Source organism: Brienomyrus brachyistius, chromosome 6 (assembly GCF_023856365.1).
Source record: "Brienomyrus brachyistius isolate T26 chromosome 6, BBRACH_0.4, whole genome shotgun sequence".
Classification (NCBI taxonomy): Eukaryota; Metazoa; Chordata; class Actinopteri; order Osteoglossiformes; family Mormyridae; genus Brienomyrus; species Brienomyrus brachyistius.
This window is the reverse complement of record NC_064538.1, coordinates 13,740,398-13,758,007: the sequence shown is the minus strand read 5'-3', so window position 1 is coordinate 13,758,007 and position 17,610 is coordinate 13,740,398. Positions and strand designations below refer to the sequence as shown.

Below are 17,610 nucleotides of genomic sequence, written 5' to 3'. Positions count from 1 at the left end.
CGCATTAAATGTATAGTTTCACAACACGCAGCAGCTAATCGAGGTACATCTGTAAGAGCGAAACGTAATGATTTCTATGCCCCCCGCCCCCTATCCGCCTCTCCCCACTAAGTGTGGCCCCGGTATCAGCTGGCAGGCCGATATTATAACATCTGAGCCTACAATCTAGGCAGGCTATCGGTGACAGTTGCTTTGTAATTTATAATACAAATTAATTCACATTCAGTTGTATAATAATAATAATAATAAACATTTATGAACTGTTGTTGTTATTATTGACCTATATAATTATAATTAGATATATAATACATTTATAATCTTAATTACGCTAATTAGCAGGTAATCCAAATCACTGTTTTTTTTCCTACGGGAAATCTGTTATTTCCTGTAAAGGTTCTATATGTTATTATATGTTGACACGGCGCAGAATAATTTACTGATGGTTAAGAAATCGGGGTGCCTGCTGGAGCTTGAGGGAAAGGCTGAAACTCGCTCTTTTGATGACTGTCATTATTTCGTTGCTCCCCCCCCCCCCCCCCCGTAAACGGTGACTTAGTGAATCAGGCGAGTTTGAACAGGCAAGAATGTCAAGAATGCCGGTGGTTTCCCGAACAAAAAAAAAATTGTCAGACGAAGGGAAGAACGTCACTTTTAAATTTAAATTTACCGCCAAAATAATTTGTAACTGGCCCTGCATTTGCTAAACATGTGACTTTCATTAAGAATAAAGTAGGCTAGGGGTAATGTACACTCTGCCTCTTCTATTATTGTGCCGTTTTGTTCTATCTAAAAGGGCCTGCACACACTTTTTATACCGTTTATAATGTGGAACAGATGAGTCATTCTTGCCACTGAAAATATAATCACATTTTTTACCTTTTCACTAGACTCTTTGCCCAGTTTTTCCCTGTTGACCCTAATGGTGTGACAAGAATTTTAGGGCAGTTGTGATGAGAAGAAAATCTGTTTGTATGCTCTACAAAATTTTGTACAGCAAGCCTGTGTTCAGATTCACCCTGCTGTCTCCTTGGGGGGGGGGGGGGGGGGGGGGGTTCCCAGGAAATCGAGTGGAGGGTGCAGCTTTGGCCCATGGTTCATTTTTAAAGCATATGCATGGTTCTGCAACAAGGACCTTGGATTGTATAACAAGTCAGTTGTTTACCTTCCCTGTTCATAGTAACCAAGGCATTGAAAATTACCATATTTGTTTATGGGAAACGTAAGAGAAATAATTGTCAATTTGATTGCAGTTCTAGATTCAGCTGTGATTTGGTCCGAATGTGGACCGGAGTCCTCCAGCTGGTGACGACTGCTGCAGACTAAATATGAATTTGTATATTATTGCCGTGGAGAGGCATCAAAAGAGTATTAATATTTTTTTCAAAATGCTGGTTTTCAAAATTCCAGGACTGCGTTATTTTTCAGTATCGTTTCCCATTCAGCTCTATCTGTAGGTAAAATTAAGCTTCCAAGTCCTTCAGGAGAAAGAGACATTTGCAAGCTGGTTCTCCTTCTGTTCAATGTGACATTTGCGTGGAATCGTCTTGTATGCACATTTCAGTGATTTATGATTGTGACTTTCTTCTTTTTTTCTAGTCGACCATCAAGTGCTTGTTGTGAAGATTTGTTTGAGGAGAATAGGTCAGAAATGTGGTTGCAGGCCTGTTTGCGTTGGTGAGCGCCGTGTGAACTGTCCTGACAATGACCAGTGGAAAATAAGACACTAGGATGGCCTTCACTTGAGGTCTGGTCAGGGGCTGAACACTTGCTACATTCCAGCACGGTCTCCCGACCTCATTCTTCGTGACAATGAAAAGAATGGCTTTCTTGAGCGCCTGCATGCATGGGTGGGTGTTTGCACATATTTGCAGCAGTTGTAAATGTCAGATGTTTCTTTTGTCGTGAACTCAGTTTAACCGTGTTGTTTAAAACCAAATCTCATTGCTAGCTTTTGTCTCACACCGAAAGCCTTCAGGTTTCCATGCTTGGATGTCTTAGTTCTGTTGTTCATATCAAATTATGGTCTTTGAAATGTTTTTGGGGTCAGGGTGAATTTGAATGTTGTTGTTTAGGAAAAGATGAAAAATATTCTGTGTATGAACAAGCTGCCGTGACACTCAGTGGTTGTTGTCCGTTTAGATGATCTTGATTCTCCTCTGCAAATCTATGTTTTCATTAATCTTCAGTTCCATAGTTCTTTCACTGCTGGCTGGAAAATCCTATTTCTGATTTGCTGTAATGCTTTTACTTTCTTCCCTGCCTATTTTTTTCCATTTACAGCTATCTTTTAACATGCATTATAATTACTCCACCTATTTGGTGCCACACCATCAACCATGTGTATGTTCTTCAGTTGATTCAGGGATATTATGAGGAATTACTATTTCATTACTCATCAGTGACAGTTAAGCATCGCTGGAAATTGTAATGTGATCTCACAGCTTTGCATTCTCATGGGTTGTTTAATGTCAGATTGGATGGATGCATGACAATGGATGCTACCACCCTTCTAACTGATGCTACCACCCTTCTCTGAAAACTAAAAATGAATTGTTTACTTCATTAATGTCATACATTTTTTAACCAGAAGTTTGTCCCAGAAGTGTGCATGGAATAAGTGTTTAACTTCAGTTGCTGTAGTAGACTGTCCAGATTCAAACCTTTGGTTAAAACCATCAGGTAAGCAGCTCAAGGTAAATGACTTGTATCTAAGTCCCCTAAGGATGATAAATCAGGCATGTTCCCTGTCTCATCCTCACGTGTGTCCAGCCTAGTTCATACTCCACCTCTCTGCGTGCCGTTGTGTCCCTCTTTTGCATACATACTATATTTGTCCGCTAACAAAGCCATTCTAAAATGGCACGCATGCAGTCCGCGCAAACACTCCTGATGATGAAATTTACTTCATGTACAATGCGTGCAGACCGTGAGGAGTGGAGTGTGAAGTAGGCTACAGAGCACAGTCAAAGCCTTCAACCTCTCCCACTTCACAATTGCAAAGGCAGCTGGAGATTTTGTGGAATTTTCTCTAGCACTAGATATAATGCTCATTAAGTGTTTTCACACTTGAACTTCCCCGCAGGTAGCAAAACCTAGGCCAGGTTATACTAGCAGGTATGTCGAGTCAGGTTCTGATAGTCAGTACATTTACATGCACACTAAGAAAATCGAATTGTTAGTCCGATTAACCGCTTTCCAATTCACTGCTCAACCACAGTGCGCTTTTCCACTGCACCAAGTACCGTACTATTGGTACCTCAAGAAGGTACCATAAGTCCGGTACTTCAAAAATTTGCTGTAATCTTCCAAATACTGTTGCGCTTTATGTCATTGTGTCCTTATTCAACTGCCCTGTGTGCCTTTAATTGCCCCTCAGGGACAAATAAAGTTATTTTGATATTGAATTTGAATTCAAGGTGTTGGTTTTCCACTGGTGGAATAACTGGTACCGGCGCCAAAAAGACATCACATTAATTGGTGGGGTATTTTGTACTGAATTCAAACATGTAGTGCTCATGCAAAAGCACCATGGGTAAACTTTAAACTCATTTTTACACATGCAGTAGGACTAGATGATGGGTGATATTAACCATTTTCATCCTTAATTGCTGTTTAGGAGCCATATCGCCACAAATTGTTGCAGAGTTGGACATACTTCGGTCAATAAATCGATTCCTCTCCCATGCATGTATGCTGGGACAAGGACAGCAGTCCGATCAAATGCCGTAGTTGAGCTATAACCGTAGCTCAGCTTAGCTGTGCATGTAGACATCCTGAGTGTCCTTTTAGGTGTGATTCAAATGTTAAAAATAAGAAAGATGTGCTTTGTCTGGTCGCAACACAATGTTGTGGCCCCAGGAATACCGCATATTGGTGTCCTTCTGGTAATTAATTAGGAATATAAAAGGCACTCGGGGAAGTTCCGTCAGGAAAAGATGAAGATTTGTGAAAGTTATGGGAAGAAGCAGTGATTCCTCTTCACAAAAGCCCAACAGAGTTACAGTTGGCTCTAGCTGCATGGTATTTTGCAGAGGTGGAAAGTTCAGATTCAGAAAGTACCGACCAGTTGAGCATGTGTGAGTGACTGGTGCGTGAGTGTGTCCTGTGATGGGTTGGCGCCCCATCCCCTTTACGGCCATCTCAGAAGATGGATGGTCGGACGGACGGATAATTATTCACAGCCAGCGGGAGAATAAGCGAAACTGCCAATGTCTCATTCGTGAATCTGGTGGGGTGATGTCGGTTTTCTTGTTCTGTTAAGCAAAACAGATGAAGGTTGTTTTTTAATTCTCCTGTTGCACATTTTAGTGAAATCTGGTCAACCATCTAACTGAGCTGAATACCATTTTTTATATATATATATATATATATATATATATATATATATATATATATATATATATATATTCTGGTCTATTGGGAAATTTGGTAGAATGTTAACATTTTGTACGAATTTGCATTATCTGAAAAGCAATGAAGGGATATGCAGGAAGCTACAGCTATCCCAATGATACTGCCCCATAACATTGTTCATAGACTGAATTCCCCCATTTTGGGTGTGTTGAATTGTATTACTTTCCCCTGTCTCACTGACAATATTCATATGACAAATGTTTTTTTTTTTTAATCTGGAAAAAGTCCGACCTAAAATACAGTGAACCTTATTCCGTCTGCTTGGCACGTTTGTTTGCATTTCCTTAGTTTTGCTTCTTGTCTCTAAGTCTCAGACTTATTATCGCTTTGGCCACTTGTTTCCATTGCATAACACAATGGATTCATGATGAATCTGAGAATTAGAATCTGGTTTAGGTGTGTCTTTTAATTCATATGAATTAGTATATACAGTCGAACCTCGTTACTACGTACAAGACGGGATATCAAAAACATGTACATTATAAGCATAGAACGTTGTAACCACTTAGTGTAAGATGGATGAAAGAACTATCCATGTAAATGATAAAACTTTAATAGAACTGACCCTTAAATTGACTACAAAACAAATGAACACATTATTACTTGTTAAATTATTCAACAAAGCTCATTTGGATCCTTGAAATTTTCCTTAAATCACTCACGATTACTTAGTGCCGGCCGGCGATAAACTGCAACGAAAATACACAACAGCTGGTCAAAATGGATTTTTAAAATAAACATTTGCATCCAAATTGGCATTTGGCCTGAAAATATTAATGAAATATTGGTCGAATTAAATCATAAAGCAACCAAGCTACGCAATAGACAAATGTGCATTGTCGGGCGAAGATCAGGTAGATACAGGTAGATGTAGCGACACAAGTTGTGGTGGACGGGGAGAGCGCTGTACGTTGTAACGATGGTTAGTTTTCGTATTTTCTCTAGAAATTTGAATGTTGTGTCGAAGTTTATGCTGTAAGGGTGTACGCTGTAAACAATGGCTGCTATTGGAATAATACATAGGCTAAAAACGGGAATTAGAAACCTGTACGTTGAAAAGGTGAAAACATTGTATCTGGGGTACGTAGTAACGAGGTTCGACTGTATTATGGATGCATCTTTAAATGTCTGAAGGCAGAGCGGCGAAAGCTGATTTTCAGAGGGCACGGATTTCATTCTGTAGTAGGGGTGTGAATGGTTGGCTGCAAGGTGATTCGATTTGATTGTGATTATTGAGGGAACAAATCGATGCATTGGAAATGTTTAACTTCTGTGACTATTTGATTCAATTCGACAATTTGTTTGATTATTTTGGTAATCTAAATTCATACTTGTTTTAACTTAAAGGAAAAGTTTCACAAATATTACCATGGGAACTTAATTTCACACTATTAATGGAGTATAAAGAAAGTAAAGTATTGTAACATTAATCTTTTTTGTTATTATTGAACAGGGAAAACAAGCCAATGCAAACTGTCAAAAGGTCAACTGCTGAACTGTACAGACGAAATCCAGTGAATAAAGGAAGTGCTGCCTGATTGGGGGATGGTCGCGACCAGGGCAGATTAGCATTACTTTGTTTTTCATTCTGTGGAAAACATGAGATTAGTCTGTGTGCCAGATATAATTATTAGTTAAAAACACGTTGTGGTTCATATAAAACTACTTTAAGACCACTTCTAAAGGGTGATTGGGAAAAAATCGTCATCCACCACACAAAATGGCTGACCGTCCAATGTATTCATTTCTGTTATTTTAATAATTTTGTATTTAGCTTAATTGCTGCTAAATTTGAATACTGATGAAGTTTAAATATCGGCTGGCAATATTGGCCAAGATTGACACTTCGGACTGATGCCAGTAGCATTATTTTTAAACAAATGTTGGCCGAAACTGATATGTTAACCAATATGTAAGGCTAACGTTTTTTAACATTTTTTTTAACGAGTTAGCTACCTCAAAGTTTTGATCATTGCTAGAATCGCTAGTAAAAAGAACAGCTTTTGTCCTATAAAAGAGGCTTTTCCTAAAAGCATTGTAGTTCAAAGATTAACAATTAGAGTGAGCATTCTGTGCTACAAATGCATTGTAATGCAAAGATGATCAGTGATGCTTCCTTTATTGATATTAATGAGACTTCCACTGTGTCAGCTGCACTATTTGAGCAGGATTTTCCTTTTGGAAGAATTGAGAGGGAGCTTGTATGTCTATGGAGAATCTCCCCGAGCAAAGGTGATATGTGCGTTTGATTCTGGACAAGAGCTGATTTGCAGGAGGATAAACAGCTTCGTGTTTGGCTCAGCAACGTGTTGCTCGTGCTGGGAGGGGGCACCTGCTTGCCTGTGGCATGAGTCCTCATCCCCTTCCTCTCCCTTACAGTTTACAGGAGTCCACTTGGTAGTGACAAGTGACCCTCCCAGCACAGAGGCACAGATCATTCACCACCTTCCTATGGTCTCTTGCCCCTCAATTCATTGAGGAACCTTTCATTTGTGACTGATCATGGCCACTCAGTCCACGATTACGTCCTAATCGTTTCCAAAAGGCACTAAATAAAGTTCAAATCCCCTGCCGTATGGCTACTAAGAGGATGAATCCCTGTCTGTAAAAACAGCTTATGTTTTGGGGAAAAGCCCAGTGGACAGGGGGCCGCAGGCAGAATGATTGGGTCTGTCAGTAACACAGTGAGCACCAATATGCAGCCTCCTTCTCGAGACCTCAGCCCCTGCACCTGAGAGCACAGGAAATGCCTGTAAAAATGATGTGAATGTGCATTACATTTTTAAGTAAAAATGTTTATGTGTTTTAGAATGGCCTTATTAACATTATCAAACCAGTTAAATATATATATACAGGCAGTCCCTGGGTTAAGAACGTTCAACTCGCAGGCAACTCGTACTTACGAATGTACTGCCATAAAGCCTATTATATAAAAAATTCAGGTTAAATACAATAAGTAATAATGAATGCATGAATTTTGTCATGCAGATTAAAAAAAAAACATTGTGTGGATTCAGCGGATCGTCGGCTCGTGGTACAGGACTGTATGCAGTTACTTGTTTACTGTATAATTATTATTATTAAGTATTATGTTCTTTTTCTGATTTACCTCTTCAGACACAAAGACTTGGGGAACAAAGTTTGTTCATAACCTGGGGGCTTTAAGCTTTAAGAGGTGGCGGAACTGTAGCAGCTAAATGAGAGGCCGTGCGCTGTCGACGCACTGCACACTGCACACTGCTGTCCGTGATACACATTGGAGAAAATGCTGTGTGCATGGCTGTAGGAGGAAATGGATGCACAGATGGGTGTGCTTTTGCTTTTACACCAGACGGTATGGGAGTGGGTTGGATTGGCGGCTGGCCAGTACGACAGATGACTGCTGCATTGACTGTGTTTGGTCTGTAAGTGATGTCTAATAAAGTCTTTATTTCAGCATTTACCGCTATGTCAAAATCCGAGTATGAACACTCAAATGAAGTTAGCGGTACCATACGCAAACATAACTGCGAATGCTCAGAACAATAGCTCCTTTTTCTGATTCTGGAGTATGACATCACTATTCAAGTCACAACATGCCTTTGTAATGCATGTGTTAGGGCAACAGCATTGAGCCATTCTCTGCTTTAAGATAGAGACACTATGTTATACCCTAGAAATGCCTTTTTATTGACTAATTTGAAGAGAGGACCTGAAAAAGTTACTATAATGTAATCTTACTGGATGGGGAAATACTCTTGAGAGCCGCCTGAAGATCAGGACAGTCCCTGACCGCAACTCCTCCCCCAACAGCTAAATGTAGAGAATGAGCTCACCACTGCCTGGCTGGATTTATGTCAGTTTCCGCTCCGGGGGCTGTGTTGTGCAGCAGTTCCTTCCCCAGTGTGGCTCACTGGGCAGCCTGCACTTGATACATGCCCCCACGTGAAAACCCGTCATGATTTCGCTGGGGGTGCAATGCTGATGGTTTGAGGGGCCTCATGGGTAGTTGGGGTGTAATTGTACACAAAAATCACAGTTCAGTACGTTTTCTGTACGGTAGGAGTAAAGGAAACAAAACATAAATTGCTTCTTTTTCCGTTATTAAACACCGGTTTACTGAACAAAGTATGACTGTCTTAAAGAAAACGTCTCTCCCAACACTGCTGCAACCTACTAATAAAACCCTAAAATTTACTTAAGTAAAATAAAATACATATTCTCACGTAAAACAAAAATAAAATAAATATTCATTAAGGTGCACATTTAGAAAACTAACTACACCTGATCTGTACTGTATTCACAGTAGCAGCTTTCAGCTTCATATTACAACTGTGCAACACAAATATTGTCCCAAAAAATACAAAGCATAACAAAATAAATATCCATTATAGTGCAGCATTTAAAAGGACACCTGTGCTGTACTTGTATTCACTTTAACAGCCTCCAGCTTCACATTAGGGTGGATTCGCACATGTGTAGCACCTCGGCTTCGTCCATATTTGCTACATTCGTCCGGTACCTTTGCAGTACCAATACTGATATAAACAGGTGTACTGTTACTCTCCTAGTGGGAATGAACACTCATCTCTGTCCCTGCTTCTCATCTTTTCTCTCCCCTCCTGCATCTGAATTTAATTACCGCTTATCTGATATTAAATCTTAAAGGATGAGCCGTTTTCTGTTACTCTTTTAAACTAAGGTCAGAGAGGCGCCTTTGCATTATAGCAGCAAACAAATACAACTCAGCATAATGCAAAGGATTGGAAATTAACTAAATACAAAGATATAACTTATTGTGTCCTGCTGAGTGAGCTGCAGTGCTGAAGTCCTGCTCAGTGTCACTGTACTCCAGTCATTCCCTTAACTGCAGAACCTTCAGTGTCATTTAAACAGGCCAGATATGTGAAAAGGATATCAGTTCCTTGGGGGGGGGTGGGAGAATGGGAGGAAAAAGCCAAGCCTTGGGGGGGGCGGGTTTGGTTGGCTGAAACTGAGGCTAGTCACACAGGACAGGGATCTCTCTGAATGGGGGGGTGGGGGGTGTGATCAATGCTTCTGCAGATAAGATTCCATCCCAGCCTCCTCAACTCTGAACCATAACCACCGAGGACGCTGGGGAATATCTGTATGCTTGTCGTGTTTTTTGGGTGTAGCTCAGAGAATTCAGAGTTAAACTTCACGGGAAAGGAAGGACAAGGTTATATTGAGCTTTTTCCATTTTTCTCTCTCTGTCTGTCTAAAGGCTGCCTTGTATTTGTAAGCCTGGAAGCCGATGTTATTGTAGTTGTTGCCCTCGGGATGTGCTTGGTTAGAACACTTCCCTTTAAATGTGTGAATGTCATTTCCCCCCTGCTCCCTTCACACTAATATCCTCATTTCTCAGGATGCAGTAATGCATATAAGCTTTTGCCCTGTGATGGACCAGCAGTACTGTGCTAATCGAATTGGGGATACAGCTGCCAGTATTGCCTTTCTTACCAAGTACCAGGTGCTGATATGTTATTCAGTACCATCAGATATTGAGAGGCACCAGTACCTTGCAGGGAAAAACAAAGAGGTGCTGGAATAGACAGTTTCCTCCGTGGTCAATATCCATAAATAAGTTATACTCCCCTGTACATATGTTTGTAAATATCCTGCTGTAAATGTAAGACCCTTCGAAGTGTGGCATGATCTTTCAGAGGGTCACTCTATGAAAGGGAGTCGTGTGAAATTCTTCATGCACCTGTCCATTTGGCCTCATCCAGCCCGGAGGACTGCAGAGGAGGAAAAGCCTTTGCAGACCACTGCTTGCTCTCTCTGGGTGGGCAGTGCTGGGGGGGGGGCGGACGACAGGACCTCCCTGGGGTGCCAGAGATGGGGTGGGTTCTTGTTTTCACAGGAACGTCGGCTCCATTATCTATACTGATATATTTAAAGATGCAGAAGGAGCCCCCAGCCCTGATCAGCACATTGTCTCAGGGCTAAGCTGGCTTGGAATATCTGGCTGGATGATTCTGCTCAGGCTGACATAACTGGTCCCTTTATGTGCCTTTACACCCATCACAGCACAACATTATTTCCCAATTTCTTGATTTCCTATGGGGTGCAAGGCAGTAGGAATGGCAGCCATATTTGTGAGCCTGTCTCATTTGGCAGATTTGGTCTCCTCTGCCCAGGGTACGAGCTTGTGTAAAGTTCTGCTTGTGCCACGTAATTAGTATTACTGTCTTTAGAGGGGACATGACCTTGAACTTCTCATTTGTTGCATAATTAGTAGCCTCTGAAATTTGGCGATTCGGCCTAACTGGCTCCGTTTAGACCCAAGCTACTGATTTGTTAGCATGTAGAGGCAGAAAAATTCTTTCATCTGGTCATATATGATGGAGAAATTATGATTATGACCATTGAAGTTCCAGTTTATTTTTGCATGATTATAAACTCACATGATGGCCAATAGGTTTACTGTTTTTGCAGCTGCCCAGATCATTACTTCCTTGTTGCAAAAACAGGAAGTGTCTCCTTTGAGTCAGCTGTGTAACTTACACAAAGGGGCCCTGTTTTCTATGATGTATGGGGTCAAGAATGCCTGATCACACCCCGTTTGCCATGGGGGATGGGCTTGCTTGACGCCATCTGCCACCGCTCTGCTCCTGCCAGTTTAACCAGCATGGAAACCATAAAAATTGTGTTTGGACCAGTGAGATCTCACAGGAACATCTCTCACTCCAGATAGCCTAGATATCTAAAGTCCAGGTGGGGAACAGCATGGAGAATTATGCTGTGAGTACTGGCAGTTAACAGTGGACCCCAGATTTCATTCTTGGTGCCATAAGATCTCGGCGCCCCTCAGTGTTTTTCATCTGAAACTTGGTGTGACATTAACACTGCATGGGTGACTCACAGCAATGGTCTTGCTGGAAAAATGGTCAATGAGGTGCATGAAGTCAACATAGAAGGATCATGCAGAATAAGAGAGGTTGATGAATGGCTCAAATGGACATGAAATGAAACGGGCCATGGAAAGTGGCCGGTGCTGTTTGGGTTTCATTCCTGCAGGAATGAGCAAATCCTCCTGTGCGTTGTGAGAAGCATCATTAGGAAAGCGTACAGTGATTCATCCTGATGTGCTCGCGATTCTCCTGCCAGCTTCTTCCTCTCCTAGTCACATCCTGGAGTGTTCGCTGCTTCAGTTCAGTTTCTGGAATGTAAATCCGAGCTCTCGGGCTGGTGGCCAGATTAGCGCAGCGTACGTTGCTGGTCACTGGGGTAAAGGGTGTCCGTTAAGTAAATGTGTGGTTGTGAAAACCCAAAGGACGTGTGACTTTGGACTGCTGCTCAGAATTGTGTCAAGGAAGGAAATCCGGGGAACTTCCTGCTGTTATGCTCCCTTGACTTGAAATGACTCATGTATACGGAGGCTACATTCATCCATCCATCCATCCATCCATCCATTTTCTGAAACTGCTGAATCCCAATTGGGTAATGAAAAGGCTTATTATCTTAGAGGAGATCCAGCTGTATGTCCTCTACTCCTGCATCCACAGCTGCTGATGGTTCAAAAAGGTTGAATTGGGACAAGGCTCTACATGGGTAAACCCTCAGATTTGCAAATGAGTGGAACCAGTTGTTGACAAACTTATTAATACTGAATGAAGGAGCCTAATTTGCCTGTAAAGCTCCATTGCAATTTGGATGCTGACTGGCAGGTTTGGTGACCTTAATTTCCATGCAGTGCTGATTGCACAATGTCCCTTTTGCTTTTCAGGATAGCGCCGCATACATTACTTCAGTGCATTCAGAGTTTGCTTGGCTTCCGGATTCTACCATGCTGTGTCAGCTTTAATCCCAGCACTCTTCCCAGTTGCCTCTCAGCCTCCCTGTGGCACTTGACAATGCGTAGTTATAATATCGAGTAGGAAATCTGCCGGACGTGTCCCTGGCCAGTTGATTTTTTGCATTGGGGTCCATTTCAAAGGAAGAAGGGCTACTTACTGCCTTTTGATTAAGGCACTTGCTGTCTCCCTTTCTATTCTGAAATGGTTCTACCCCAAGGCTGAAGTCATCACGGTTTGCTCCCAGCAACTTGCTGATGCTTCCCCCTGTCACCGCCGACTGGGAATTTGATGCTTTCCACACTGCTTGCTTGCATGCCTGCAGTAGATGGTGACTGTGTTGGCACCTCAGGTTTGAACCCAAAGCAGAGCTCTAAATACCAAATGCTTTTCAGAAGAGGCGGAGCAAGGTCAAGTTAATGCATAGAATGACAGTAGGGGTATCTTCGATTCTAATCAGTATGCCAATTGTTAAGGCCACGATACGATTTGATTGATTCAGTTAACAGATATCAGTTCATATTAAACTGACTATACATCAAATTGCTGCTGAAAAAAACTAATCTGTGAAAAAACCTCTAACCCAAAGCAATCTAGAGACTTACCTTAGTAGAGTATTTTAAAGCACTGCATGAGTTTTTCGACATTCTTTTGTTAAAATGAAAAATTAAACAGTGTTTTTCAATGCAAATGACTTCCACTAATATCAGCTTATGTTACACTGTATTGAAAACACTGATCCAACATTAGTGAATCGAATCGTGTTCCAGTAACATTCAAAATATTGCCAGATATCAAATCACTGCATCGCAAATTCAAAATCGAATTTTATTGTGCCGAACCTTAAAATTTACACCCCTAAAGTATATGTATATAAATGTGTTTTTATAATAATGTTAATAATGAGTTATTTCTGCTACCAAATGTAATGGCCACTATTCTTAAAAATTAAACACTGTTCCAATACTGGATTTGATTACATTGAGTAATCTAACTAGGTTTTTTTTTTGGCTTAAGTTCTGCAGTTGCATTAAGGGATGGGGGGGTGTTAAGAAATATGAGCATAGTTGGGATCATCCAGTTCATGACTAATAGATGATCTTCTAGTGTGGTCCAGATTACCTGCCCTTAGTTCTAATCAGCCTTCGTTGGTGGGTTCATCTTCCATAGATGTACCAACCGAAGTCTTTAATAACATAATCAAAATAGCTGTAATCACACAGGTCTGCAACCAAAAAACTGCATAGGATTTTTTGACTGTTTCTTATAGATTTTTACTCACTGAAACCGCGAAAATTATCATCAGGTTTTCTTGCAAAACTCATGTTTTTAGTTTAATTAAGCGTAATATTTCCCTTTTTAAACTGAAATCTGGTATCCTATTCTTGAGTAAAAAAAAACATATCCAATAATAATTTCTTATATTTAGTATTTCTAAGAGCAAGATTCAAGAGAAATGCAAATATAAAATGTGAGGAATTGAAGGGGGTCAGTGGGGGTGGGGGGTACGGTGGGTTTGGCGGTGTGAGGAGCTCAGATTATCATGTTTCAACATGCTATATAAGTTCAGGATTTTGTTTGTTCAGTTTGTGCTGAATCCAGATTGAACAAACTGAACTATTTACACCATTTTACATTCCTCGGGTTTCACCTCACCTTGTGTCTTGTGCACTGATTGCCAGCTGCGACACTTTTCACACTACAGGATTTGAAGTTGCCGACAGGTCCAGACTCCCCATGTCGTCGTGGGGTTTCCTCCGGGTTCCCCCCACAGTCCAAAAACATGCTGAGGCTAATTGGAGTTGCTAAATTGCCAATAGGTGTGCATGTGTGAGTGAATGGTGTGTGAGTGTGCCCTGCGATGGGCTGGGTTGTTCCCTGCCTCGTGCCCATTGCTTCCGGGATAGGCTCCGGACCCCCCGCGACCCAGTAGGATAAGCGGTTTGGAAAATGGATGGATGGATGGACAGGTCCAGATATTTAGCTTGCTAGATATCTGCCTGGCATCTGCAACGCATCAGTGAATCTGTCCACTCTCGTCTCCGAACCAATAGAGATGGAGTGCAGATGTGCCAGCGCCAAGCATCACCGATTCGCCTCCGATATGGAGCTTTTGTTGACAATTGGAAAATCAAGACTCAAATCATGTTGTGTGATCTTTACCATTAGTTTTTTTTTTTTGTTAGCCTGGTCTGAATTTCCAAAGTTTGGTATAACAGAGCCATCAGACAGCCTTATCAACTACTGTCTCTGGGTTTGGCTTCATTTATTGGTAAGACCAAGTGTTCTGAAGCTACTGATGTAAGTGAGGAGGGAGGGTCCTCGAGCTCTAGCACTAGATGTAACCAACTCAAAGCCACAATTAGCGTATTGTTTTCCATGTTGAACATCTACTGGTGAATTTAGGTTTTTCCTAGGTTTTGCCAAGAAATGTACTCACCGTGCATTCCAAACTGAGGATGATGTAACTAAAAGGCGCATAAGAAATAGGTGCACTGTTTCAGCCCTTGTCTTTACTTTAAATATAGACCTGAAATGCTCTTCATCTCTTTAAAAACGGCGGTACGTGTCGAATCAGCAAGCATATGTTGAAATATCGAATCGGGCGGACACTGCCGATTCCTGCCCCTAATTGTCTGTTTTTGCCTTTGGCGTGGTTTTTAAATTATTCCCTCCCCCACACTTTAACCAGTCCTTGGGTTTTGAATTGGCGCTGCAGTACATGGAGGGAAGACCGGGCCATATGTGCACTGCAGTATGCATACAGTATCCAGGGCTCTCCCAGTCTGGCAAGGCAATGATCAGTATGGCAGCCTGCCAGGGCATCTCTGGGGATGCAGGCTTCTGTCTCCCGTGATATAGCACCAGATGACCGCGACCTCTGACTCCTCCCACATCCTGTCTTCAGCACCAGTCACCTCTCTCCTTCAGCCCCGCTTTGCCCTATAATCCAAGTTCTCACTCAGCTCTCCTTCAGAGATGCTCCCTGTTGCCCCACCTTATGGAGCCTGTTTCCTGTTCCTTTCAAGGAGTTTGTGAATGTCAAGAAGTAATTTATATTTGACTGCCTGAATGATTGGGTTTGGGGGGGGGGGTTGCCTGACAGTTGGTCCTGTGTTGCCCATGAGAACTAGAGAATTGAAGAATTATATTCCTCTGTTGTTCATGGATAATTGTGTTTTTTGTCTGGTACGATTTTAAGTTATGAAAGTTGGTTTCTTGTCATGTGAGTTGTTCTGGTCTTCAGAATTATGTGATTCATGTCACTATTATTTGCAAAGTAACATGCCCGCCTCCCGCCCCCCCCCCCCCCCCCCACTTCCTGAGCTCACTCTGGTGTGCATCCGAGTGAAGGGTGCCAGGTTCTCTCTCTGGCTGTTCTTGCTTCACAGTCCATTTGTTTCATCTGCTCGACGGAGAACTGGGATATTGGAATGTGTTTAATGAAAGGTCAGCGATTGAGTCAAACCCAAGTTTGAACTAGATTTTGTGAAGTTTGGTGCTTAGGCTTGGGTAAAGTACAAGCACCGCTGTTCTGATACTGCTTTTATTATCAAATACTATATATCATCAAGGGCTGGAAGAAGACTCTTGACATTTTCAGTTTTGAAATATAGACCTAACTTGTGACGTGGAATCTGGATGTACTTTACAAGGCTGCAGTTGACTTGCTTGTGTTGTGCTGAGTCTTCTCAGAAGTTTATGGATTATGGTTCTGACTGCCCTCCTTGCAGCTCCTCAGCCCTTTAATGCTTTTGACACAGATTTCACACAATGGCCTCAAACATCAAACCTTAAGCCTGCATTGTTTGTGCTGGACTGAAAACGGGGACTAGCATTGAGGTCTTGTTGGCTTTGACACGCTCTGCTGAATGACCGGCCTTGAAATCACCCAGGGTTTTGTGTTGTGAGACAGGAATGTTGCAGTTTTGTTCATACAGATTCTTGACGGAAACGACTTAAGTGTGGTTGATGAATTAATCAGATGGATGTTTGTTTTAAAGCAGGGGTGGGCAGTCTCTAAGGGCCAGTGTGTATGTAGGTTCAAAACCAGGTCTGAGAGCTCCTTAGCCAATCAGTCCTCTAATTATCTGAGTGCAGAGTTCTGGCGAAAACCCGCATACCCAGCGGCCTCTTCTGGATCAGATCGGCCAACCCTGATATAAAAGGTTCAAATATCACTGTACTCTCCCCTTTGTTGTCTGTATGTTGATTTTTCTTGCCTTTTATTTCAAAGTATAATGTTAACAATTTGCTCCTCTTGCCCTAAACTTTCATGCACCAGACGTTGCTGGCCCCTCTCTTGCACTGTCAATCACTCCGGCAGCATAGCAGGTTGAATGCAAGTATGGCATCGCCTGTGAAAAGACCTCTGAAAATAGTCCATTACCCAATGTGTTTATGACCGAGCCTGAAAGTCACATGATCATAGTTATGAACAGAAACTCTGGCTGTAATCTCCAGCACTTAAAACCCTAATGATTCACGCAACGACACAAGAACCCCACTTTAGTCAGTACCCTTACCTCCCACTAACTACTCCGTGACAAAGTGACAGCCATGTGTGTCATAGATTGTAGTGATGTTTTGGAGAAGCACATACTAAACATGTGATCCAGTCTCTTGGTCTGTGCGATATCCTGTCAAGCAGTGATCTGTCGGATGGCGCAAGAATTAGGACACGTTTAAGAACGGAAAGATGTTTGCGTTTATCAGTCCCTTCCTCCAGGTTCGCTCTGCTGTGGGGGCGGAGTGCTGCCCGCATTGCTTGCCATTGCATTCTGTCTCGCGGTAATTTGCATGAGTTACTGCTGTCTCAGGCCCGGAATCTGCTCTCCCCTCATTGTGCCCGAGTTGAGGGTTTCAGGAGAACACGAAAGAGCTTATAAGTAAATAAAACGGGGATGAGAGTGATGTCATGCAAACACCTTAAACATGGCCATGGCACGGGGGGGCGGTCCTTAATCAGAGATTTGCATAATGACGTTGATGGGAATTCATATGAATTTAGCCTAATTCACAAGACATCTTGAAGCCAGTTTTTATCGCGTTTCATCTCCTGCAGAACGTGACGCCCAGCAGACAAAGTGTATACGTAATACTCGTATTGCAAGTCCTCACTCGTTTATCAAGTTAAAATTTCTGCTCGTCTTTCCAAACACTCACAAACCAAGTTACTCGCAATTCGAGGTTTTACTGTATTAATATTTACCAATGGCTACATGTTGAAATAAATTCCAGATTAATCTGAAATAAATTTTTAGGTGATGTATTTAAATCTGCGATTACGCCTTTGGGATGAAGCTGAAACAGTAAGCAGATGGCCCTTTGTCTGACTGTTTAATTTTCCCAGGATGTTTCCGTCTACACCGGTGATTGGTGCTTTCACACCAGTTCTAGT

General features: G+C 42.0%; 1 protein-coding gene across 5 annotated transcripts in view; it reads left to right on the top strand.

The window, feature by feature from the left end:
- Positions 1 to 17,610, top strand: part of LOC125744452 (protein bicaudal D homolog 2-like) — a 43,505-nt gene that overhangs the window by 1,350 nt on the left and 24,545 nt on the right. The gene's annotated exons all lie outside the window — the stretch shown is intronic.